The following is a 25,527-nucleotide window of genomic DNA, read 5'->3' on the forward strand; positions in this document are numbered from 1 at the left end:
TTCAAGGAATTTGTTCTGAAACAAGTAAAAGAGAAAAGGTCTATCTCAGAAATTACTTTTTATGTTTTTGTGTAGTTGTATTTGGTACTACAGCAGGTTTGTACATGCTAGGCAAGTATTCTACCACTGAGCTACATACAGGTTACAGGCCCACCCTTTACAAATTACTTTTGATTTACATCATTTCCAGCAAATTGATTTGCTTGAGGATACTAGTTACATTAGTATTGGTAACCATTCATAAGACAATGAGAAATTATGTTTTGGGTTTTTGTTGTGTGTGGCGGGTTTTTTTGTTTTGTTTTTCCCTTCCCCCAATCCTAGGGCTTGAACTCAGGGCTTGGGCACTACCCTTGAGCTTCCTTTGCTCAAGGACATCACTTGAGCCACACAGCTCCACTTGTATTTTTGGCAGTTAATTGGAGGTAAGAGTCTTGTGGACTTCCCTACCTGGGCTGGCTTTGAACTGCAATCCTCAGACCTCAGCCTCCTGAGTAGCTAGGATTACAGGTGTGAGCCACTGGTGCCCAGCTGAGAAATTACTTTTTAAAAATGACGTCCATTTTTGGGCTGGGAATATGGACTAGTGGCAAGAGCGCTTGCCTCGTATACATGAAGCCCTGGGTTCGATTCCTCAGCAACACATATATAGAAAAGGCTAGAAGTGGAGCTGTGGCTCAAGTGGCAGAGTGCTAGCCTTGAGCAAAAAGAAGCCAGGGACAGTGCTCAGGCCCTGAGTCCAAGCCCCAGGACTGGCAAAAAAAAAAAAAAAAAAAAAATTATGAGAATGTGGCTTAGTGGTAGAGTGCTTGCCTAGCATGCATGACACCCTGGGTTCCATTCCTCAGTATCACATAAACAGAAAAACCCGAAAATGGTGCAGTGGCTGAAGTGGTAAGAGTGTTAGCCTTGAGTACAGAGAGGCTCAGGGACAGTGCCCAGGAATAAGGGAGGAGGTAACATAGTACAAGAAGTATACCCATGGCCTAACATATGAAACTGTAACCCCTCCGTACATCACTTTGACCATAATTATTTTTTTTAAAGGATGTCCATTTTTAAAGTGCTACTAGTTCAAAAATTCCTAACTAGGAGCATTGTTCACAACAATGGCAACCGGACACATGGTCTTTTCCTGATTACTAACATTAACAACACAAAATGTAAATGGTTACTAGCACAATTATTAACCAAAAAATTTACAGTATTACAACTAGATGAAAATACAATGATTTCTTAATCAGAGAAAATAAATTCATAAATATTCAAACCAAAGTTACTATAATAATTATTAACTTTGGTTATTGGGCATTTCTACATTAACATTGAAGCCTCACTTTAAAATACTACAATCTAAGAATATACTGCATTCCAAATATCACTAAAGTCTTTGAAAATAATGTAATGATGATATTTAGATATATTAGATATTAGATATATTAAAACAGCAAATAGGGGCTGGGGATATGGCCTAGTGGCAAGAGAGCTTGCCTTGTATACATGAGGCCCTGGGTTCGATTCCCCAGCACCACATATACAGAAAACGGCCAGAAGTGGCGCTGTGGCTCAAGTGGCAGAGTGCTAGCCTTGAGCAAAAGGAAGCCAGGGACAGTGCTCAGGCCCCGAGTCCAAGGCCCAGGACTGGCCAAAAAAAACAAAAACAAAAAAAAAAAACAAAAACAAAAAAGCCCAGCAAATATATGCCAACTTAAACTTTTAAAAATACCCTTAATATTTTGGTTTGGAATTCATCTTTGTCTTTTAGGAGGGACAAAGGAGGGCACAGAAAGGGAGGGAGGAAGGGTGAACAAATGCAGTCAAGGTAGGCAATATATACTAAGTGGAAAATCAGCTATGCAACTTATGGGCAGGGACAGGATGGGAAAGAAGGGATGACATTGTCAAAAAAAAAGGAAATACTCATTACTGACATAAAATGGTAACTCCTCAATACACCACCATAATAATAATACCTTTTTTTTAATTTCAAAAAAAATTACCTTTAACAAAGGAAAAGTAAAAGGCAAACTAAAAGGAATCTCACATTTTATTGTTTCTAGTTATTGTATCCGTTACATTTTATGACAATATAAATAACTCATATATTAATATGTGAACTATTGATTATATTAGACAACTAAATTTTTTATAGTCTTATATGATAAAAGGAACATAAAAATACATTTTGAGTAGTTCATGATGTCTGATACCTATAATTCCAGCTACTTAGGATGGGGAGTTAAGAAGTTCACAGTTTGAGGCCAGCCCCAGTAAAAAGTGAGACCCTACCTAAAAGACAAGCCAAGGCGCTGGGGATATGGCCTAGTGGCAAGAGTGTTCGCCTTGTATACATGAAGCCCTGGGTTCAATTCCCCAGCACCACATATACAGAAAATGGCCAGAAGTGGCGCTGTGGCTCAAGTGGCAGAGTGCTAGTCTTGAGCAAAAGGAAGCCAGGGACAGTGCTCAGGCTCAAGACAGGCAAAAAAAAAAAAAGACAAGACAAGTGTACTGGCACATTATTTTAATCCCAGATATTTGGAAGGAAGAGATATGAAAATCACAGTCCAGGAAAAAATGTGAGACCCAATAAAAATAAAGAAAAAATATTCTTGAGAATGGTTTACGTCATAGACCACCTGCCTAGCAGGCACAAAGTCCTGAAGCCAAAACCCCAGATCCAGCCAAGTGTGGTGGCTCATGCTCATTATCCTAACTATATTATGCAAGGCAGAAATCAGGAAGATCTCAGTCTGATGCCAACCTAAGCAGTAAGTCCATGAGACCCCAAATCAACCTATATTATCTAGGTAACGTGGCACGTCTGTCATCCCATCTACACAGAGAGCATAATTAAGCCAGGTGCCAATGGCTCATGCCTGTAATCCTAGCTACTTAGGATGCTGAGATGAGAATCATGATTTAAAGCCAGCCTGGGCAGGAATGTCCATGAGACTCCACTAAACTACTAAAACAGGTCAAAAGTGGAGCTGTGGCTCAAGTGACAGTTACAGTGTTGAGCAAAGGAAGCTCACAGACAGAGCCCAGGCCCAAAGTTCAAACCCCAGGACTAGCAGGAAAAGAAGACAAAACAAAGCAAAACAATAGGATGACTATGGTCCAAGTCAGCTTGTACAAAAAGTCAATCACTATTTGCGCTATCTGGAAAACAACTAAAACTAACACCAAAAGGACTGGAGCTGTGACTCAAGTAGCAAAGCATCTACCTAGCAAGCACAAGACCCTAAATTCAAATTGTAGTAACACACACATACTTTCCTACATATTATAAACAGACACTTAATACCTATCTAATGGATATTTTCAATATATTCTATGTAGTAATAACCAAAGTTCATTTCAGGACAGAATAGTGTTAGCTATTTAAATCAATCTCACTTTGTTTTCAAAACAGAAAGTAAATCTGACACAAACCTAGCATGACAAGCCAGGTAACTGTCTTCCTAGAAAATATGCTCTCCTTCCTGCCTAATAATAAAAACTACGTAAAACATGTGACAGCCTAAGACCAAGCATCCCATTTAACTAGTTATGGTCATATGACAAAGTTATAAGCAATATAGTTACCATCTAGGGCAACAAGATAGGAAGAATACAAATACAGTCCGGTGGTAGAAGAAAGCACACTTAGTATGAGTGATGCCCTGGGTTCAATCACTAGCACCAAAACAAGAAAAGAAAAAGAAAATCAGAGCAAGATTGGAAGAAGAGGTCAGTCTTATCAAAGAATATTGTGTGCATCTATGGATACGTTAAAATAAAACTGCCCATAACAACTGACAACAAACAAATAAAAAGAACTGAGTCTAGATCATAATAATTCTAGAACCTCATACAACTGAACAAGCTTGCGTGCAGTTTTCAAACAAATACAAGTATACTTTTACTAGCCTATAGCAATAGCCAAGTCTATATAATAATTAAATACTACTATTTCAAATATAAAATGATTCCTGAATCATTTGTTAAGATTACTTTTTATAATATAGGCAAATATAAATATAATATGTACAACTGTACAGTAGTTAGTATGGTTTATCATATTCCTAAAATTATACACTTAGATTTAATAGGTCTTTTTTTTTTTTTTTTGGCCAGTCCTGGGCCTTGGACTCAGGGCCTGAGCACTGTCCCTGGCTTCTTCCCGCTCTGCCACTTGAGCCACAGCGCCACTTCTGGCCGTTTTCTGTATATGTGGTGCTGGGGAATCGAACCTAGGGCCTCGTGTATCCGAGGCAGGCACTCTTGCCACTAGGCTATATCCCCAGCCCTAATAGGTCTATTTTTTCAAGCATTAAAATAGTTTCATTCTGGGGCTGGGGATATGGCCTAGTGGCAAGAGCGCTTGCCTTGTATACTTGAAGCCCTGGGTTCGATTCCCCAGCACCACATATACAGAAAATGGTCAGGAGTGGCGCTGTGACTCAAGTGGTAGAGTGCTAGCCTTGAGCAAAAAGAAGCCAGGGACATTGCTCAGGCCCTGAGTCCAAGGCCCAGGACTGGCCAAAAAAAAAAAAAAAAAAAAATAGTTTCATTCTGGGAAATGTTAAGGACAGGAGGACAAATATGCATTGTTAAGAAAAAAAGGTTAAATAAGAAAAAATGTTAAAGAATGAGGAAAAGGCTGACTCTGATCAAGTTGTTATATACATAAAGTGACATATTAAACTGAAGCCCCTTTGTACAACTATTTGAAGAAAATAATAACTATTTGAAGAAAAACTATTGAAGAAAATAAAACCTTTTAAATATTACAAAAAAGGAAACATCTCTTAATTTCACTTATGATTAACTTAATATATACATATACTGTGTTAAACTGAAATTAAAATCTTAAACAGCATCATTCATCAATTCTGACTAAAATTTTCATGAGAAAAAAAATTAAATCAAGTAAAAAAGTTTATTTTGTAAGTAAAAACCAAAGCAGAAACTATTATACAAACCAAACATGAAATTTTAACTGTAAAAACAAAATGTTTTCGTACTAGAAAAAAAATCTATTTTCTCAGCATTCTGTAAAGTAAGTATTAAAATTACCTGAGCCTAAGGTAAAAATGAAGACTTCAAGGAAAGGAAAGCTGTAGAGTTGAGAAAGAAACCATGGTTGAGTTTCTACCTTTCATAGGCTTCGAAAACCTTTATACCACTTCAACCAATTATGACATTCAGTTCCTACAATAAAGCACATACACAACAAACAAAACACATTAGAGGGGGGGGAAATGCAATTCAGATACAGGCATGAGTCACCAGCACCCAACTCATACATGTAGTCTTGAAAGTATAAAATTAAGTTATTTTTAAAACAATATTTCAACACTTACTATATTCTTAAAAGTTCAATTCCTAATAGAGCTATTTATTGCTCAGTATCCTTCCATTTCAGAATTTTCCTGGATAGTCACATTTATTTGTTTTTCCAGACAAAACCTTTTGTCAAAAATAAAATTTGTTGCTTATTACTAGCAAGACTGTAATGTATATAAGTCCTAGTATTCTGAGCAGGAAGAAATCACAGTATTAATTGCATATTTGGTAAAATGCCATTTTTAACAATTATAAGAGATAACAAAAATGTGACCCATATTCATAAAAGTAGCAGTTTATACAAACTGTTTTGGAATATGCCCCACATATTAATTTAGGTGAAAATTTCAAAACATCTATGTTGTGTTAATAAAGGAAACTGTGTTTTAAATACTTTTTTTTTTTTTTTTTTTTTTTTTTTGGCCAGTCCTGGGCCTTGGACTCAGGGCCTGAGCACTGTCCCTGGCTTCTTCCCGCTCAAGGCTAGCACTCTGCCACTTGAGCCACAGCGCCGCTTCTGGCCGTTTTCTGTATATGTGGTGCTGGGGAATCGAACCTAGGGCCTCGGGTATACCGAGGCAGGCACTCTTGCCGCTAGGCTATATCCCCAGCCCTTAAATACTTTTAAATTGTGAAAAGCAGTTAACAAATAAGATACAAATAAAAATTTCAATAAAGGCACCAAAATTATGTAAAAGAATCAAATGGAAATTCTGAGTTAAAGAACATAATCACTAAAATTAAGTTTATGAGAAGGGCTTGTGGGCTGGGAATATGGCCTAGGGGCAAGAGTGCTTGCCTCATATACATGAAGCCCTGGGTTCGATTCCTCAGCACCACATATATAGAAACTGGGCTGGGGATATGGCCTAGTGGCAAGAGTGCTTGCCTCACATACATAAGGCCCTGGGTTCAATTCCCCAGCACCACATATACAGAATATACAGAAGTGGCGCTGTGGCTCAAGTGGCAGAGTGCTAGCGTTGAGTAAAAAAAAGAAGCCAGGGACAGTGCTCAGGCCCTCAGTTCAAGGCCCAGGACAGCCAAAAAAAAAAAAAAAAAAAAAGGCTCAACAGCTGACTCAAGGTGACAGAAGAAAAAAAACAGCAAGCTTAAAGACACATCATAGAAATTGCCCAATTAAACATATAGGAGGGAAAAAAAGACTGAAGGAAAAAGTAAATAAGACCCTCAAAGACAGGTAGGACAACATCCAGCCTAAGTTACGGAGAAGGAAATAAAGCAACATTTAATAAAATTCATGTCAATACTGTGTATATGTAAATAGCCTGGCCATCAGGCCATTTCGAGCCAATAGTCACATCCAGTGCAGCTCTGCACTGGAGACTAAGGGTGTGGTTTGTAAGTATGATCTATGAAATAACTGGTATGAATTCCCATGTACACCTGTGTAAATAGATTTTTTAACTAAAATGTACTTTAAGATAAAAATCTGTAAATAAATGATTTATAAATTTAAAAAAGGTGGAATCACATATGCAAAGAGCTGAAAAAAAAGCAAAGCTATTCTTCAAAAATACAAAAATGAAGACATTCCCAGTTAAACAAAGGCTGAGAAATTTTGCTAGTAGACTTAACTTGCATGAAATACTAAAGCAAGTCTGTCCAGCTAACAAGACTCAAATATAAGGAAAAAATGAGAGTACCAGAAATAGTAACACATCTAAAAAGGTATCAACATACCTTTCCTTATTTCTTCTCTTCTTTAAAAGATATAAGAGGATACCAAGCATTGATTAAAACACAGTTCTGCTGGATTTATAACATACATAGATGGATATGGCAATAGTAACATCCAATTGAGGAGAGAACATGGAGCCATTCTGAACAAAATTCCTCTGTTTTACTGATAATAAGCAAACTGTTATAATGCATACTATAACTTCATCACCAACTACAATAGAAATATCTTTTTTTTTTTGGCTGCCAGTCCTTGGGCTTGAACTCAGGGCCTAAGTACTGTCCCTGGCTTCTTTATTTTGTTCAAGGCTAGCACTCTACCACTTGAGCCACAGCGCCATTTCTGGCTTTTTCTATATATGTAGTGCTGAGAAATCGAATCCAGGGCTTCATGTATTTGAGGCAAGCACTCTACCACTAGGCCATATTGCCAGCCTGAAAATATCTTTTTGAATACAGTTTAAAAATCAGAACAAATCACCAAACTAACTAATATGGCACACTAAAAAAAATTAATACTAAAGACAAGAGAGATACAGGGGAAAAAAACAGTAAAGCACTATGAAAGAAATGGAAAGATGAAAAATGTAAAACCCAATGAAACCTATAATCAAATGACCTAAACAACACAAAGGAAAGGCCAAGACTGTGAGGCTGTGCATGCTTACACAAAAATTAAACTCTACAATGCCAATAAGATACAACACTATGTACAAGATTGAAAGTCAAAAGATGACAAAAAGAATGTATTATACAAGCCGGATGCCGGTGGCTCACACCTGTAATCCTAGCTACTCAGGAAGCTGAAATCTGAGGATCATGGTTGGAAGCCAGCCCAGGCAAGAAACTCCTTGAGATTCTTATCACCAATAAACTACTCAGAAGAAGGGGAGATGGAGCTGTGGCTCTAATTGTAGAGGGGTAGTCTAGAGCACAAAGAGGCTCAGGGACAGCACCTAGGCTGAGTACAAGACAAAGACGAATACACGATGAAGACAAGACAAAACAACAAGGATGACAACAAAGAAGAAGGAAGAAGAAGAAAAGAGAAAGAAAAAGGAGAAAGGAGGGAAGGAGAAGGAGGAAGGAAGAGGGAGGGGGGAGGAAGGAGGGAGGAAGAGGAGTGTATTATACAGTAAACAATACAATACAGTATACAATACAGTATACAATAAAGGAACTAGAGGCCAGGTGTGATAGCTCAGGCCTGTAATCCAGGCTACTCAGGGGGAATCGAGAGGGAGAACTTCAATTCCAGATCAGCCAGAGCAAAAAGTCAGAAAGACTATACATCAACCAAAAAGACAGGTGTGGTGATCACATTAGTAATCCCAGTCATATGAAAGGCATAGGGTCACAGTCCAATGGCATCCCTAGTTAAAAAACATAAGACCCTATCTAAAAAAATAACTAAAGCAAAAAAAAAAAAACAAAAACTGGAGGTGGGGCTCAGTAGGAGAGCATTCACCTAGCAAGTGTGATGCCTTGAGATCAAACCCCAGCACTGCCTAAAAAAATCATAGTAAAATAATAAGGAAGCTGGAGCCGACATATTAATATCAGACAAAAAAAAGCTATGGTAAGACATGAAAGACAAAGAATAGATCTAATAATGATGAAGAATCAATAAACCACAATATATAAGGGGGTGACATTGGCCAAAACACTGTATTTATAAACTGCTTTGTTGTATGGCAACTCTTTTGTACAACTACTTACACATAAGAAATTAACCAAAAAGAGAAAAAGAGAAAGGAAGAGCAATTGTATATGCACCTAAAGCAAAGCCCCAAACTAATAAATAACTAATACTAAAAAATAATTATATTTTTCCTTCTCAACTATGACTAAGAAAAAGAGAAAACTCAACAACTATAGTTATAAATTCAATACCAAAATTAAGAATATAAAAGACTTATACCATATTACCAACCAACTAAACTAGAATATATAAAAAACTGGGATATGTAAAAAATTCTACCAAACAATAGAATAAACATTGTTTCCAAACATATCCAAACATTCTCTAACATAGACCACAACACTAAAACTCTAAGACAAGCCTCAAGAAAAACACAATGTAAAAGAACTTATGTCCTACAAAGTATGTTCTTCAGTCATAACAGAATGAGACATCAAGGGCTGGGAATGTGGCTCAGTGGTAGAGTGCTTGCCTAGCATGCATGAAGCCCTGGGGGTTCAATTCCTCAGTACCACATAAAAAGTCAGAAGTGGTGCTATGGCTCAAGTGTACTAGCCTTGAGCAAAAGAAGCTCAAGAACAGTGCCTAGGCCCTGAGTTCAAGCCCCAGGACTGGCTGAAAAAAAAAAAAAAAAGAAAAAAAGAATGAGACATCATATCAAATTTAATTTACTTTTTGTGATATATAGTTTAAAATATGAATTTATGGTGAATATTTTTGGTATAAGCAACAAATGTAGAGATCTAGCTTTACCTTTTTACAGATGACTAATCAATTGTCCTCATTCTATTACTAAATGACTAATTTTTTTCTGTATTTTTAAAAACACCAGTTATCATTTACTAAATTTGGAGTGTATTTGGGGCACCTGTGTCATTTATTCAACTTTTCCAAGTACCATAGGTTCACTAAATCTAAAATTACTTTTTAGTAATTAAAATAGTTACTTTATGTCTTACTAAGAAAGAAAAAGAATGTCGAACTATGACAAATCAGAAATTCTTGTCATCCAATGACAATGTGGAGGAATGTGGAGGTAAAGAGCTTTAAACTTTACCCAGAATTCTCTACTCCACTCTACTACAGCCATGATAGCACGTTAATACAAAAAGGGCAAATAGTATACATAAAAGATCACATAAACAGATATCTGAAAAATATATGGCCAAAATAATGAAAAACAAGCTCAAACTCACTCATAAGAGGAAAGATCATCAAGGCTGATAAAAGTAGGGGAGAAAACGAGTTTAAATGAAAGAAGTTCAAGGAAAATTAAGAAAAATAAAATCTTTTTCCTATATCCATCTTTTGCTGCATATTGCTCATTAATTATATTACAAAATCTTCCTCCTTTGAATAATGAAATAAAATTCAAATTTCATAACAAAAAAGAGGAAAGATAATCAACAAAAACCATTGATCTCTATAAAATGTTTAGCATTAGCTAGTACTGTCAAAGCGAAAAAAAGTGCTCATTGTGATAAAACTACTGATACTAGCTATACTTTTAAGACTTAAGCAATTTATCCACTACACTATTTAATGTATACACTATTTGTCACAACAGTTTTTCCTTTAAGAATTTCAACTGTTGATATTTTTCAAAATATATGTGAAGATGTTCCAAGAACATTCAAGGCAGGCATCAATAGCTCACATCTGTTAATACTAACTACTCAGGAAGCTGAGATTTGAGGACTGTGGTGCAAAGCCAGTCTGAAAAGGAAAGTCCGTGAGACCCTTATTTCTAATTAATACCAAAAAACAAAAAACAGAAGCAGAGCTCAAGTAGTTGAGTGCCAGCTTTGAGCAAAAAACCTCAGGGACAGCACCAAAGCCCTGAGCCCCCATACTGGCACCAAAAAAGAAATATTCAAGGGCTAGGAATATGGCCTGGTGGTAAAATGCTTGCCTTGCATACATGGAGCCCTGGGTTCGATTCCTCAGCACCACATATATAGAAAACAGCCAGAAGTGGCACTGTGGCTCAAGTGGTAGAGTGCCAGAGTTGAGCAAAAGAAGCCAGGGACAGTGCCCAGGCCCTGAGTTCAAGCCCCAAGACTGGCAAAAAGAAAAAAGAAAAAAGAAATTTAATATGTAACCATGTATAACAATTTAAAAAAATAAATAAAAACCTGTATCCATAGGTGGGTAATCAAAGCAGTTATGGCACATCCAAAAACTAGGACACTCAGAGTGTAATGAGAAGAAATGATATACAAAGAAAAGGAAATCTAGTTAACTGAGAAAAGATAATGAACTTTATTCTGTGTAACTAGTAACTGTGTAACTGATTCTTTTCAGTGTATAAATGTTACATCTAGTAATGCTTTGCTATACATATGTCCATGAGATATGCCAATAGTATAAAAACAAAAGGGATGATCTGGTAAACGCAGAGTCCTACCCAACAGTTCTGAGTATGAGTGTTCACATGCAAGGACATGTTAAAAGAAATAACAAAGACTGAGTAAAATAATGTTGAGTTACCTCTGTAAAATATGTCAGGCAAATGCCCATCCCGCCAGATAACTTAGTTGAAAACTCCAAGCTGTTGATTCTTCCCTTGTCCTACGAAAGTAAAGTACAGGTTATTCTCTAAAGAAGTTGGATTAGACATCATCTTAAAGACAAGCAAAATCCTTTTTATAGTAGATACCACTAAATTAGAAACATAATTACTAATTAATACTTGACCCAACTCTAATGACCTACTAATTACAAATGATTATCACAAAGATGATACATTGGATTTATTAGATTTTCAAACTAGTTTCTAATTAAGCATTAAGATTTCTTTAGACAGGTGTAGGTGGCTCACACCTGTAATCCTAGCTACTCAGGAGGCTGAGATCTGAGGGTCGTGATTCAAAGGCAGCCCAGGCATAAGTCTGTGAGACTCTTATCTCCAATAAACTACTCAGAAAAAGCCAGAAGTGGAGCTGTGGCTCAAGTGGTAGAGCCTTACTCTTGAGTACAAAGAGACTCAGGGACAGCATCCAGGCCCAGAGTTCAAGCCCAGAACCAGCCAGAAAAAAAAAAAAAGAAGAAGCCATAAAATGCAAAAAGTGGAATAAGAAATTTTCAAATTCTTTTGAAAATAATGAAAAACATAAAAATTTGAAAGAAAAAAAAGAAGTATATGGGAGATGCAAAAAAAAGAAAATAATGAAAAACAGTAATTCAAAGTTAGATTATTTTATCAATATTAAACAAGTCTTTTTGATATTTAGCATTTTCTAGTCCCTAGTTAGTAGCTGCTAAACTACTTTAAACAAAAAAAAAATCTTAAAAATAATTCATTTCTACTAAGCACTTAACTGCCTTCCTCAAAGTCTTTTAGTCTACCATTCAAAAGAGCATATGCCTTTCCTCTCAATTATATGTGTGGCGGTGCTGAGACAAAAATCTATTATTACTCAGGTTGAACTTGAATTCCTGTGCTTGGCTCCTCCAACACAAGAAGCTGGGGAACTGCAAGTACATGCACTATGCCATACTCAAAATTTATTTTTAAATGTTTCTATAACAAAAGAACAAAAAGTTGTGAGACTAAACCTACACTAAGAGCAGGTAAAGCAAAACTGCATCTGCTTTACACTGCTATTCACTATTCCATTTTATGAGATTACACATTTTCTCTTTTTAATATTATACATTTTCTATATAATCACTGTATTTGACTTTCACAAGCAATAGCAAAGCTGCAGAAATAGTTAAACAGAAAGGCACAAGAGATAGAAAGTTATTATCAAATAACACATCTTAATATTATGAATCTTTCTGAAAGTTGATGTTATCCACTCCACAACCAAGACATTATGACATATCTCATCACATATGTTAACAATACATTAGCATCAAAGAATATAAGTGGGTATGTTTAAAAAAAAAAAAGACTCAACAAGGAACACATGCTATGCCAAACACAAAATAATTTACTCAAAGTCTTGTTCACAAACACTATTTTTTACTATCTTTCCCATCACAAACTTTCCTTTACCCACAACTGCCCTAAACAACATACTCTTGATTTCTGGAACCCTAATTCATATATCATTCTGACAATTTCACTTCTCCTTTAAATCTACTCTATTCTCTCTCGTCTACTTTTTTCCACCAAGAATGAGAAGAATCTACTAAGATGGAAACTAAATCTCTACAGGTATGAGAACCTATGTTATAAGAATAGCACTCATTCCCTATACTATAGTTTAGATCTCTTCCTTTTCCTGTCCAATTGTCTCACTTCAGCACTTGAGGAATTTGATCAAAGACTTGGCAATTCTTTGATTAAAGATTTTGCTAGCTAAACAGCTCTTGATTATTATCACTTGGGAAGGTATAAGGACTAAGACTAAAAACATACTTTTTGTTTGGTTTTGTTTTTGTTGCCAGTCCTGGGGCATGGATTCAGGGCCTGAGCACTGTCCTTGGCTTCTTTTTGCTCAAGGCTAGCATTCTACCACTTGAGCCACAGCGCCACTTCCGGCTTTTTTCTATATATGTGGTGCTGAGGAATCGAACCCAGGGCTTCATGTATACAAGGCGAGCACTTTACCACTAGGCCATATTCCCAGCCCCTAAAAACATACTTTTAAAGAATATCATCCCATCTAATATATCAATCAAGACATTTCTTAATCAGCCAATAACAGTGAATATTATTAGATATATAATACTATAATACATTTTCCACAGTTAAGAATTTTTACATCTACTTAGGAGTTAAAGCTATTTTCCAACCCGGAGCAGTGGGCTACACTGGTAATCCTAGCTTCTCAAGAGGCTGAGATTGGGAAAACTGAGATTCAAGGCCAGCCCCAGTGAAAAAATCTGTAAGACCCCTTTCTCAACCAATAGCCGGGCATGGAGGCAAGTTTCTATTATCCCAGCTAGGAGGCTTGAGGTCAGGAGAGAGGTTACAGACCAGCCTGTGCAAAAAGAATCCATGAGACTCCATCTCAATAAAGAAGCTGAGCATGGTGCCACATGCCTGTCATCTCAGATACTCAAAGAGTAAAAAAGGAAGACTGAAGTTCAGGCACAGGCAAAAATCAAGACTTCATCTTAAAACAATGTGGGCAAAAAGAGCTAAAGTTTAGAACACCCACCAAGCAAATATAAGGCCCTGAGTTCAAGCCCCAATGCCATTAAAAAAAAAAAAAAGCTATTTTCTACCAATACCAAGTTTTACTTAGCACAAAAGGAAGTAAATTAGTTATTTCATAGGAACTAATTGTTGCCATTCTTCCACTATTTAGTTCTAACAACGTTCTAAGACCACTAACCAGTGGTCTAATTTGTTAAAATAGTAAATTCAGTCAATATTCTTCTATCTGACATCCAGGTACAACACATTAAGAGATGCTTAAAATGCAATGGTCTCTGCCTAAAGAAGTTCACTATTTAGCAGGGATACAAGTACACACACCAGGGCTGGGAGTATGGCCTAGTGGCAAGAGTGCTTGCCTCCTACACATGAAACTCTTGGTTCGATTCCCCAGCACCACGTATATGGAAAACGGCCAGAGGGGGTGCTGTGGCTCAGGTGTGCCTTTAGCAAAAAGAAGCCAGGGACAGTGCTCAGGCCGTGAGTCCAAGGTCCAGGACTGGCAAAAACAAAAAAAACAAGTACACACACCATTAAGTGTTTGGGATATTGTACTAATACAAAAGTAAATGCAAAAGCTTGAACTCAAGCAATCAATCATTAAAAAAGCAAAGTACAGGGCTGGGGGTATGGCCTAGTGGCAAGAGTGCCTGCCTCATATACATGAGGCCCTGGGTTCGATTCCCCAGCACCACATATACAGAAAATGGCCAGAAGGGGCGCTGTGGCTCAAGTGGCAGAGTGCTAGCCTTGAGCAAAAAGAAGCCAGGGACAGTGCTCAGGCCCTGAGTCCAAGCCCCAGGACTGGCCAAAAAAAAAAAAGCAAAGTATAGAGCAATTAATTCTGCCTGTGGTTCCTTCTAAAAAAAACCTGATCTTTTAATGTTGATTATACACATTAAAATTGCAAAGAATGGCCAAGCCCTGGTGGCTCACGCCTGTAATCCTAAACTACACAGGAGGATGAGATCTGAGGATTGCGGTTCGAAGACATTATTATATTGAAGTATTTATTATTCGGTTTGCTTTTTTTCCAGCCTGGGCAGCAAAGTCTATGAGACTCTTATTTCCACTAAACTAACAAAAAAATTGGGGAGTGGAGCTGTGGCTCAAGTGGTAGAGCAGCAGCAGTCTTGAGCAAAAACACTTAGGGACAGCAGCCAGGCCCTGAGTTCAACCCCTAGTACCTGTACCAAAGTGGGGGAAAATCAGTGTAGATAATCCTTATCAACATTATGCTAAAAGAAAGAAGACTTACAGAAGAACAAATATTGCACAATTCCCATTTTTTGAGATAGGGTCTTGTGTTTTGCCTGGGCTAGCCTGGATCATGATCCTCTCCATCTCTATTTTCTAAGGAGTTAGAATCACAGGCATAAGCTACAGGCATGGCTAAAAAAAAAAAATAAAAATCTTTTAACTACTATTTTTCAAAATACTGTCAAAAGTGAAGATAAGCAGATCTGATAAAGACAGTATCTAGAATATACAAAGAACTCTTACAAGCCAACAATAGGAAGGAAACTTAAAAAATGGGCAAATAAGTTGTTAATACACATTTTTAAATGGTATTATAAAGGTGACATACAGAGGGGTTACTGTTTCATAAGTCAGGTAACAAGTACATTTCATTTTGCACAATGTCATTCCTTCCTTTGCTCTCTCCCAGTTTTTCCCTCCTGTTCCACCCGCAAGTTGAAGAGACATTTTTCTGAAGATTTACAAATGGTCAAGCAAGGCCTGGGGATATGGCCTAGTGGCAAGAGAGCTTGCCTCGTATACATGAAGCCCTGGGTTCAATTCCCCAGCACCACATATATAGAAAACGGCCAGAAGTGGCGCTGTGGCTCAAGTGGTAGAGTGCTAGCCTTGAGCAAAGAGAAGCCAGGGACAGTGCTCAGGCCCTGAGTCCAAGCCCCAGGACTGGCAAAAAAAAAAAAAACAAAAAACTGGTCAAGCAACATGAAGAGATGTTCAACATCATTAGCCATTACAGACATGGAAATCAAAACTGTTTATAGATAGAAACAAACTATGGGGCTGGGAATATGGCCGAGTGGTAGAGTGCTTGCCTCAAATACATGAAGCCCTGGGTTTGATTCCTCAGCACCACATATGTATAGAAAAAGCCAGAAGGGGCACTGTGGCTCAAGTGGTGGAGTGCTAGCCTTGAGCAAAAAGAAGCCAAGGACAGTGCTCAGGCCCTGAGTTCAAGTGCCAGGACTGGCAAAACAAACAACTACTACTCTACTCTCAAACCTCAACAATCAACACAGGAAATTTTTGACCACTGGTCATGAAGAAGTACATAACACTAACAATCAGTTCTCTAAATTCTGCAAGCAGACATAGAAGGCCATCTACTTTATAATTCCATTCATATGCAATGTACAGAACAGACAAATTCTTAGAAAGATGAATAATTTCCAATGCTGGATAGAAAAAAGGGAGTAACTGCTAATGAAGAGTATTTATTTGGGGTGATAAAAGTATCCTAAAATTCATTTTGGCTGATGGCTACATAACTCTGTGAATACACTAAAAAATACTTTATGGTACATCTTAATGCATAAATTGTATGACATAATAAGCTGTTTAAGGTAAACTAATTGATGCTTGAATCTGCTTCAAAATAATATGGAAGATCCATATAAAGGCTATCTCATGGCCATTTATTTGGTATTTATACTATATACATTGTATATAACTATACTATAAATCATATTATAAATCACATTTGTGTGTATGCGCGCATGCCTATGTCCATCAAAAGGCTTGAATTCAGGGCCTGGGCTATCTCTGAGCCTTTTTTGCTCAAGGCTAACCCTCTACCACTTTGAGTGACAGCTTCACTTCCTGTTTTTAGTGCTTAATTATAAAAGAATCTCACGAACTTTCTTGCCTAGGCTGGCTTTAAATTATGATTCTCAGATCTCAGCCATCTGAGTAACTAGGATTACAGATATAAGCCATCAAGGCATGGCTATAAATTCTTTTTAATAAACAATTCATTCCCAGTTGAACTATATAAGCTTACTAATTCCAATCAAGTGCAGACATAAACAAGATTATCCTAAGGCAAGAGAACCAGAAGAGCTAGAATAATTTTGAATTAAGTGTCCAAAAAGAAATGGAACTTTTTACCTGAGTTATATAACTGTAACCCCTCTGTACATCACCTTTATAATAACAATTAAGAAATTTTAAGGGCTGGGGATATAGCCTAGTGGCAAGAGTGCCTGCCTCGGATACACGAGGTCCTAGGTTCGATTCCCCAGCACCACATATACAGAAAACGGCCAGAAGCGGCGCTGTGGCTCAAGTAGCAGAGTGCTAGCCTTGAGCGGGAAGAAGCCAAGGACAGTGCTCAGGCCCTGAGTCCAAGGCCCAGGACTGGCCAAAAAAAAAAAAAAAGAAATTTTAAAATAAGTTCTATGGACTATAGTAATCAAGTTAAGTACAGTCACAGAAGGATCATAAAACACATACATCAATGGAACAGGAGAGTCCAAAAACAGATCAACACAAATAGGTTCAACTGATATTCAACAAAGGAACAAAAACTATTCAACTGAGGAAGGACAGTGTTTCAACAAATGGTGAACATCTATAGGCAAAAAGAAAAGAGACTTCACCACTTACAATAATAATAACCAAAAATTAATCCAAACAAATTATGAACTTAAGAAGGTATAAATACAAAACTATAAAACTTGTAGACACAGAAGTCATCCTTGAAGCAAAGGGTGTTGGATTTGGCACGAAAAGCAGGCTTTTGAAGAAACTGAAAAGAAACTTAAGTTAATCAAAATTAAAAATATTTTTCCACAAACGAATTTGTTATAATGCAAGATAAGCCAGACACTAGTGGCTTATGCCTGTAATCCTGTCTACTCAAGAGACTGAGATCTAAAGGTCAAAGCAGGGGGAGGGAGGGGGGCATGATATATGCCCATGAGACTCTTATCTCCAATTAGTCACAGAAAAGCCAGAAGTGGTGCTGGGGCTCAAGTGATAGACTGCTGGCCTTGAGCAAAAGGAGCTCAGGGTCAGTGCCCAGGCCCACAGTGCAAGATCTAGTACGGGGGCAGGGGGTGGGGGGGAGATGAAAGATGAGCAGTCTATGCCACTTACAGACTGAGGGAAATGTTTGCAAATATAACTTTAAAAAAAGTCTTAAATCTAAGCTGAGTATCAAGGGCTCATGTCTATAATCCTAGCTACTCAAGAGGCTGAGATCTGACAATCCTAGCTCAAAAACAACCATTAAGACAGTCATTGAGACTATTATCTTCAATTAGTGAACAAATAGCTGAAACTGGAAGCTTGGCTCAAGTGACAGCCATAAGCCAAAAAGCTGAGCAAGAGAATAAAGTCTTAAGTTCAAGCACCAGTAATGGTAGAGCACTTGCCTAACAAGTACAAAGCCTTGAGTTCAATCCCCAGGGATTAACTTATTAGTAGTAAATAACTGATCTGGCTAGAAAATGGGCACAAAAGATACAAACATTTCACCAAAAGTGAAATCTGGATAGCAAGTAAGTACATTAAAAGATGTTTGGTGTGACCAGCCATCAGAGAAATGCAAATAAAAACTATAATATCACATCTGAAATTTATATTTAGTAAAACCAATCTCATGCATTACTGATGCCCATGTAAAGTCCTAGAGTCACACTGCAAAACAATCTGGAAATGACTCTCCTCTCCCTAGGGCCTCATACCAGGCTAGCACTCTACACTGAGCTACAAGCCTGCCAGAGTGGGGAAGTTTCTTAAATGACTAAATATGTATTTCCCCTGCAGCCCAGCCATCTCAACCTTGATCTCAAATAAATAAAAGCTTTTGTTTACACAAAATCTTGCATATAAATGCTCATCACTCCTTTTTTTTATTTTTTTTATTTTTTTGGCCAGTCCTGGGCCTTGGACTCAGGGCCTGAGCACTGTCCCTGGCTTCCTTTTGCTCAAGGCTAGCACTCTGCCACTTAAGCCACAGCGCCATTTCTGGCCGTTTTTCTGTATATGTGGTGCTGGGGAATTGAACCCAGGGCCTCATGTATACAAGCTCTCTTGACACTAGGCCATATCCCCAGCCCCACTCCTTTCTTTTTAATAGCAAAATATTGGAATATATCAAAAGCCCTTCAATAGGATAAAAATCAAGATCCTATTCCAAAAACAAGAATGGAAGTATGGATCAAGTGATGGAGTACCTGCACAGCAAGCACAAGGCCCCAAGTTCAATCCACAGAACTGACATTACATACATACGTGAAAGCATACTTCTTGAATGCATGTAAACAAGCTGATACTGAAAATCTTACAAGGGTTATATTGTAATACCAGGTTACAAATTTCAACCAATGTATATGAATCTGAAAAGGTAACAATTCATTAAAAAATACTGAAGAGTACTTCTCAATACCTTCCTAAATTATTATTTAATTATTTAAATATTATTGGGGGGGGGATGGTACTAGAGTAGGAACTCAAGGTCCCTGGGTTGCTAGGCAAAAGCCCTACCACCTGAGCCACACCTGGCCCTGGAGATCAAGTTAAGCAAAATAAACCAAGCTCAGAGAGATAAATATGGCATTTTTTTTGCACATATGTAGAATTTACACCTAAAAAAATAGTATGATATGACTGTAAAAGTGGGACTTTTTGTGAGGGGATACTAGCTGGTGGGAGGAAGAAGAAAAGAGATATGGCAGAGATATTATGGAAGTATAATAGATGTATGTATGAAAAATAGCAAAATGAAGCCCAACAGGCCATCAAGAGACCACTTAAGGGAGACTGGATTGACAAGGAAGAAGGTGCTTATGGCCAGGAGCACAATACCTTAATAAAAATTCCCAATGTCCACAAAAACAAAAACAAAACCTGTTATAAAGGGAGAGTGTGATTAAGAATGATATAGATGGAATAAATTTGAACATAACACATTAAATGCATGTTGTAAATATTACAATGAACCACTTTGTATAATACAATAAAAACTCCTTAAAGAAACTAATGTTGGGGGCTGGGAATATGGCCTAGTGGCAAGAGTGCTTGCCTTGCATACATGAGGCCCTGGGTTCGATTCCCCAGCACCACGTATACAGAAAACGGCCAGAAGTGGCGCTGTGGCTCAAGTGGCAGAGTGCTAGCCTTGAGCAAAAAGAAGCCAGGGACAGTGCTCAAGCCCTGAGTTCAAGGCCCAGGACTGGCAAAAAAAAAAAAAAAAAAGAAACTAATGTTAACTACATCAAGAATACATGATATAATGTTCTTTCCCTTGGTAATATGATTAAAATAAATTTCAAGTGAGTTAATCAAACTAAAACCAAATTATGGTTGAACAACTTGAGCTCTGTATTATCCATGGCACCCTAAGTTACAATCTCTCTCAAATGTACTTTCCTCACCCACAAACTGAACTAGCCAAACTTGTTAAGCTTCCAGATCTAAAATCTTGTGTTCGAACATACTTTGACCTATGTTCATTCTAACAAGAACTATGGGGAAATATTTATAATACTTGATACAGAGATGCCAATTACATACCAGATCATTTCCTTAAGTTTAAAACACTTGGGAAAATTGTTCTGAAAATATTAATTAGGGTTCCTCAAAATCAGTACTGACATTCTGTCCTAGATGACTTGTTTCTTGCAAAGGTTGTCAAGTACACTGCAAGATAGTTAGCATGTATCAACCAGAAGCCAGTAAAATTTCCCAGCAAGACAACCAAAAAAATAACTCTTGACACTCCTAAATATCACTTCTAGTTTAAAAATCACTATAGTACCAAAATGCACTACAGCTTTTTGAAGATGGGAAGGAAAAAAAAAAAAGTGCTTTTGGTTTAAGATATAGAGGAAAGGCCAGAAGTGTTTTTCTTACACAACAGGAAGGTCCAATTGCAACTCAGATATCATAAAAGACATGGTACTCTTCTGTATGGGGCTGACTAAAAAAAAAAATTAACCAAATACTGTTGTATGTTGTTAATGTAGTAATAATGAGAACAGTACCCAGTGCTGTAGGGGAAATCAACAGGTATTTTCTATCTTTACTTTTGTTAAGCATCCTCCATAAAGAGGTCCAAAGGTTTTGCTTTTGTTTGGGTCTGGACTGCCTGAAACTTAAAGATTCTCCTGCCTCAACCTCCCAAGAGTTGAGATAACAGGTCTGCACCACCACTCCAAGTTTATGGATTTTAACATAATTCTACACCTCCCTAGTACTTTGAGGAGACAAAACATTCTCACATTACTAGCTACTTTCTAACCACTAAAAATACCTGAATGAAAACCATATTCACTCAGCTCAGTATCACAGCATCTACTTTAATCAAATACATGGTATAAATCCCATTAAAAGTAACTAGCACTAAGGAATAGCCTTTATGTTTTTTAAAGGTCAAAGAAATTCAGCTAAAAAATTACATTTAAGCTAAAATATTCCAGCAGAAAATTAAACGTTGCCACGCTTACTTTATAGCTCTTTAATACTGCCAATAAAACGAAACAGACAAATACCCAGTTTCATTAGTCTATTCTTGGATAGGTCATCAGACTGGGAATAAGAGACCCAGAGTCTATATCCAGCTGCAAAACCAACGAGCAATCTCAAGCAAATTATTCGCTCAGGCTAAGATTCTACAGCCATATCATGCTGACGATACTGAAAATCTGCTCAGAAAGTAGAGACTACCTCCTACACCTAAAGGATAACTGCAAACATATAAATCTAAAAATCTGAAAAGGATTTTATTTATAGCAACGTTTAGCATACTTGAAATTGCAGAAGTCTTTATCATTGCTCCTTACAAAATTAATCTTTTAAAATCACACATGCATGGTTTTGCAAAACACTATCTGCGAACTAAGTAAGTCATAATTATTATGTAAAACCGAAAGGCTGTTTTAAATTCAAGCTGTAGGACAGAACTTCAACTTTGCATGTCCTAACTTCAGCTTTTAGTCCACTATAAAAAATTATTTACTGGCGCCGCTGGAAAGTGCTTTGCAAAATTTGCCCCATAGCCTAATTCTGGAACGGCCTTCGGACCAATTCTCACTGCAGAACAGGCCGTTTTTAGTAAGTTTTCCACCACGATGCCGGAGGCTTGCGTTTTCGCTCTTGACTTCACATAACGCCTGGTGTAGAAACCCAGGTTCCGAGCCTGACCTTTTTCCCGCGGGCCATAAAGCTGTAAAGCACCGAGCAATTCCACAGACCGCCTTGGGGACAGGGGAAGTCCATTAGCCCAGGGCGCCCGCGGCCAGACAGACAGCAGTCAGCCGCGGAGGGGCACTCTCAGGGTTCCCCGGCGGCCAGGAGGAGCGCCCTGAGTTCCCGGAGCCCGGGCGGCGCGCCCCAGGACCGTCCTCGCTCGGGAAAGCGCGCAAGCGCAGGCTTCGGCGGCACACGGACGCTCGCCTGCGCGCGCACCCGCTCCCACACACAACAAAAGGAGCCGTGGGAGCCGCGTGCGGAGGTCTGCTAGCACGCTCAGCCGGGCCTCCTCCCGCCCCAGCCGGCTCAATGAGCATGGCGCCCCCGCGCGGCCGGCCCTGCCGGCGCTCGGGGCCCAGCTCCACGCCGCGACTTCGCCCCGCCTGCCGTGGGCGGCGAGATCCCCTGGGCAGATCCGGCTCTGCTCTGGGAGCCCAGAACCCACGAGGGTCCCTACTTAGTCGACACTCCTACATCCACAGTCTGCTAATGCCTCTTTTCCCCATTGACCACTTATCAACAGCATTCAACACAAGAGAACAGACCTGTAAATACCAGTCTTATACGGAGAAAGAGTTCAGTAACCACTTCCCTGACCTTCCTGTTCTCCTTACCTTAAGCATCTTCTCTAAACCTTTCCATTTTACTCCTGAAATTTACTTCGTAAATCTCTTCCATGACATCCCCTATTTAGCTATTCAAATATTTCCCCAAAAGTCTTTGTACAGCTACTTAAATAAGTAATTGCTCCAAAACAAACACGTCCTACCAAATCAATTCATAATTTTCTCAAACATTTTTCTAGTCTGTTCACATTCTCTCAAAACACTATCAAGACTCCCAAAATCTAGGCAAAAAGAAGAGCTCTACTACTGAACTATACCCCAGCTCCAGCCCCAATAACTTCATCAATCTTTCCACACATTCTCTAACAATTTATTTGAACCATTCATAACCAGGCCAATTTCCCTAAGACTAAGTGTGCACATACTAACATTTATTCAGGATCTTGCAGAACATCAAATGTGTTATTTCATTCCAGTCCCTGGGACATACAGTAGTGTCTACCCTCATTTAAAAAGAAAAATCCTCCATGCCAACACAGGTTTTCGGGCATCCAACTCTGTGACATCAGTTACTATATAAATTTACAGTTACCATTTAACATATATACCTCTCCATTTCTAAACCAATACATTATATTCATTTTAGTCTGTTCCACACAATCCACCCAAATATTCAGAACATACTCTACTTGCCTGAGGCAAGTAAATTTTGTTGGTTAAGAGATAGGAATAAACAATTCTGTGGAAAGTACCTGCCTGCCAAGCACAAGATCCTCAATTCAATTCTTAGCATCACAAAAAAATTTTATGAGCTAACTAAAGTGATAACCCCTCTACCTTTTTCTTTTGCCAGTCTGGGGCTTGAAGTCAGGGTATCAGCTTCTTTGTGTTCAGGGTTAGAGCTCTACCACTTGAGAGCCACAGCGCTAGTTCCAGCTTTTTCTGAGTAGTTCACTGAAGGAGGAGATAAGAGTCTCACAGACTTTCCTGCCTTGGCTGGCTTTTAACCACAATCCTCAGATCTTAGCCTCCTACGTAACTAGGACTACAGGCATGAGCCGAGAGCATCCTGACCCTCTACCTTCTGAAAGATTCAAATTTTGCCTTGCTCTGGTGAATGACTAGAAATTACAGAAGGGAAAAAGTGACAATTGCCAAGAAACTAGAAACTGAACCTAATCCTGAAGGGGAGATGCACTAGGACAGAACACCCACATTCTGTTTATTCTGCTTCTGTCACATTTTTGCCACTTAATGTTTCTGCCCTACATATGTTCTCTCTGAAATACAAATTCACATCAAAAACTGATCTGAAAATGAAAGTATTTCTGCTTAGAGGTTCAAAGAGTCAGCTAGGTGAGAAATATAATCTAAATTATGTTAGAATACAACATTGATCCCCTAAAGATACAAAAATGTCAGTTGCTGGGAACACAGCAAACCACTCAAGAACAATATGAAAAACCACATCAAGCAAATGCTTGATACTATAAGGAAAAAGGTGGTGGAAAACAAAGTTTGACAAAAATAGTTACTAGTGGGCTGGGAATATGGCCTAGTGGTAAAGTGCTCCCCTCATATACATGAAGCCCTGGGTTGGATTCCTCAGCACCACCTATACAGAAAAAGCTGGAAGGGGCACTGTGGCTCAAGTGGTAGAGTGCTAGCCTTGAGCAAAAAGAAGCCAGGAACAGTGCTCAGGCCGGGAGTTCAAGACCCAGGACTGGCAAAAACAAAACAAAACAAAAAAATAGATACTACTACAGAACAAGACAAACTAAAGGCTGAAAGCTGAGTTAGAAGCAAAAGAGTAAGAAGCTGGTCTATGTCTTAATATCATCAACCTAATAAGTATAATGAAAGATTTTTTTTAAGCTAGCAGTTAAATTTAAGCTATATTTGTTTCTGAAATTGGCAAGAAAACTCCTTTGGATATGTTGATGAAATGGTAAGTAACAACCAGAAATAAGCCAAGAAATTATATTTTGAATTATGTGTCTGGGAGGCATCTATATACAGGTAAAGAGGAAAGACAAAGAAAACTGAGAACATTTAATACATGAAATGAGCCAGCCATTGGACAAAGAATCAGGAACTGGAGGCAGAAACTAGAGAATCACAAATTCGAGGTCAGTCTGTAATCCAGACAACTGGTTTCAGGGTCCACTGCTCACTTTCGAGTGGCCTTTACTTTCTCTTTACTAAATAAATTCTTTACAACTGTGGAAAAGTGAAATAAAAATAAAGAGAATGGAAAAACCTGAGTTAAAATCATGACAGAGGAGAAATGAGTGGCCATTTTAGATCCCTCAAAAATCTAAAAAAGGTCTTCCTACCATGTCTCTCATTCATTCCACTTTTCCCTACATAGTAATTATTTCCTAGGTAGCATGTTTACTGCAGGGTACTCCTTCCCCTTTTCATCTTATTTTTAATCACATTCAAGTCCACTCCTAACCCCTTGTTCATTTCTAGTCCATCCATTTACTAGTTTCTATGAGATTGTGAACGTTCTATTGTCAACCAACTACATCATATCTTTTTTTTTTTTTTTTTTTTTTTTTTTTTGGCCAGTCCTGGGCCTTGGACTCAGGGCCTGAGCACTGTCCCTGGCTTCTTCCCGCTCAAGGCTAGCACTCTGCCACTTGAGCCACAGCGCCGCTTCTGGCCGTTTTCTGTATATGTGGTGCTGGGGAATCGAACCTAGGGCCTCGTGTATCCGAGGCAGGCACTCTTGCCACTAGGCTATATCCCCAGCCCCACTACATCATATCTTTTGCATTTCTAATCTACCTAATCTTTAATACTTTTTTCAATGTCTCATTTCTAATCCACAGATATCTCTTAGTAGCATTTATATCAGTAATTGCATGTGAATGGTT

The 25,527-nt window shown here is 38.3% G+C and overlaps 1 protein-coding gene and 1 long non-coding RNA gene across 5 annotated transcripts in view; one reads left to right on the top strand and one right to left on the bottom strand.

Moving 5' to 3' along the window:
• The window catches only part of Znf148 (zinc finger protein 148), a 104,130-nt gene that overhangs the window by 66,071 nt on the left and 12,532 nt on the right, over window positions 1-25,527 (bottom strand). For 2 of the 4 annotated variants that reach the window (XM_048346802.1, XM_048346804.1), the window contains exons 2-3: window positions 11,225-11,305; window positions 5,062-5,196 (exon numbers count right to left, since the gene is read on the bottom strand). The gene's annotated coding sequence lies outside the window, so the exon portion shown is untranslated. Of the gene's footprint in view, window positions 1-5,061; window positions 5,197-11,224; window positions 11,306-14,464; window positions 14,469-17,336; window positions 17,455-19,795; window positions 19,809-25,527 lie in introns of those variants that run through there. The other 2 variants (XM_048346805.1, XM_048346803.1) reach the window with 2 other exon arrangements.
• Window positions 447-23,783, top strand: LOC125351796. Its single transcript, XR_007211019.1, has 2 exons — window positions 447-523; window positions 23,709-23,783. It is a non-coding gene; the product is annotated as an uncharacterized LOC125351796 (long non-coding RNA).

Source organism: Perognathus longimembris, chromosome 5 (assembly GCF_023159225.1).
Source record: "Perognathus longimembris pacificus isolate PPM17 chromosome 5, ASM2315922v1, whole genome shotgun sequence".
Taxonomy (NCBI): domain Eukaryota; kingdom Metazoa; phylum Chordata; class Mammalia; order Rodentia; family Heteromyidae; genus Perognathus; species Perognathus longimembris.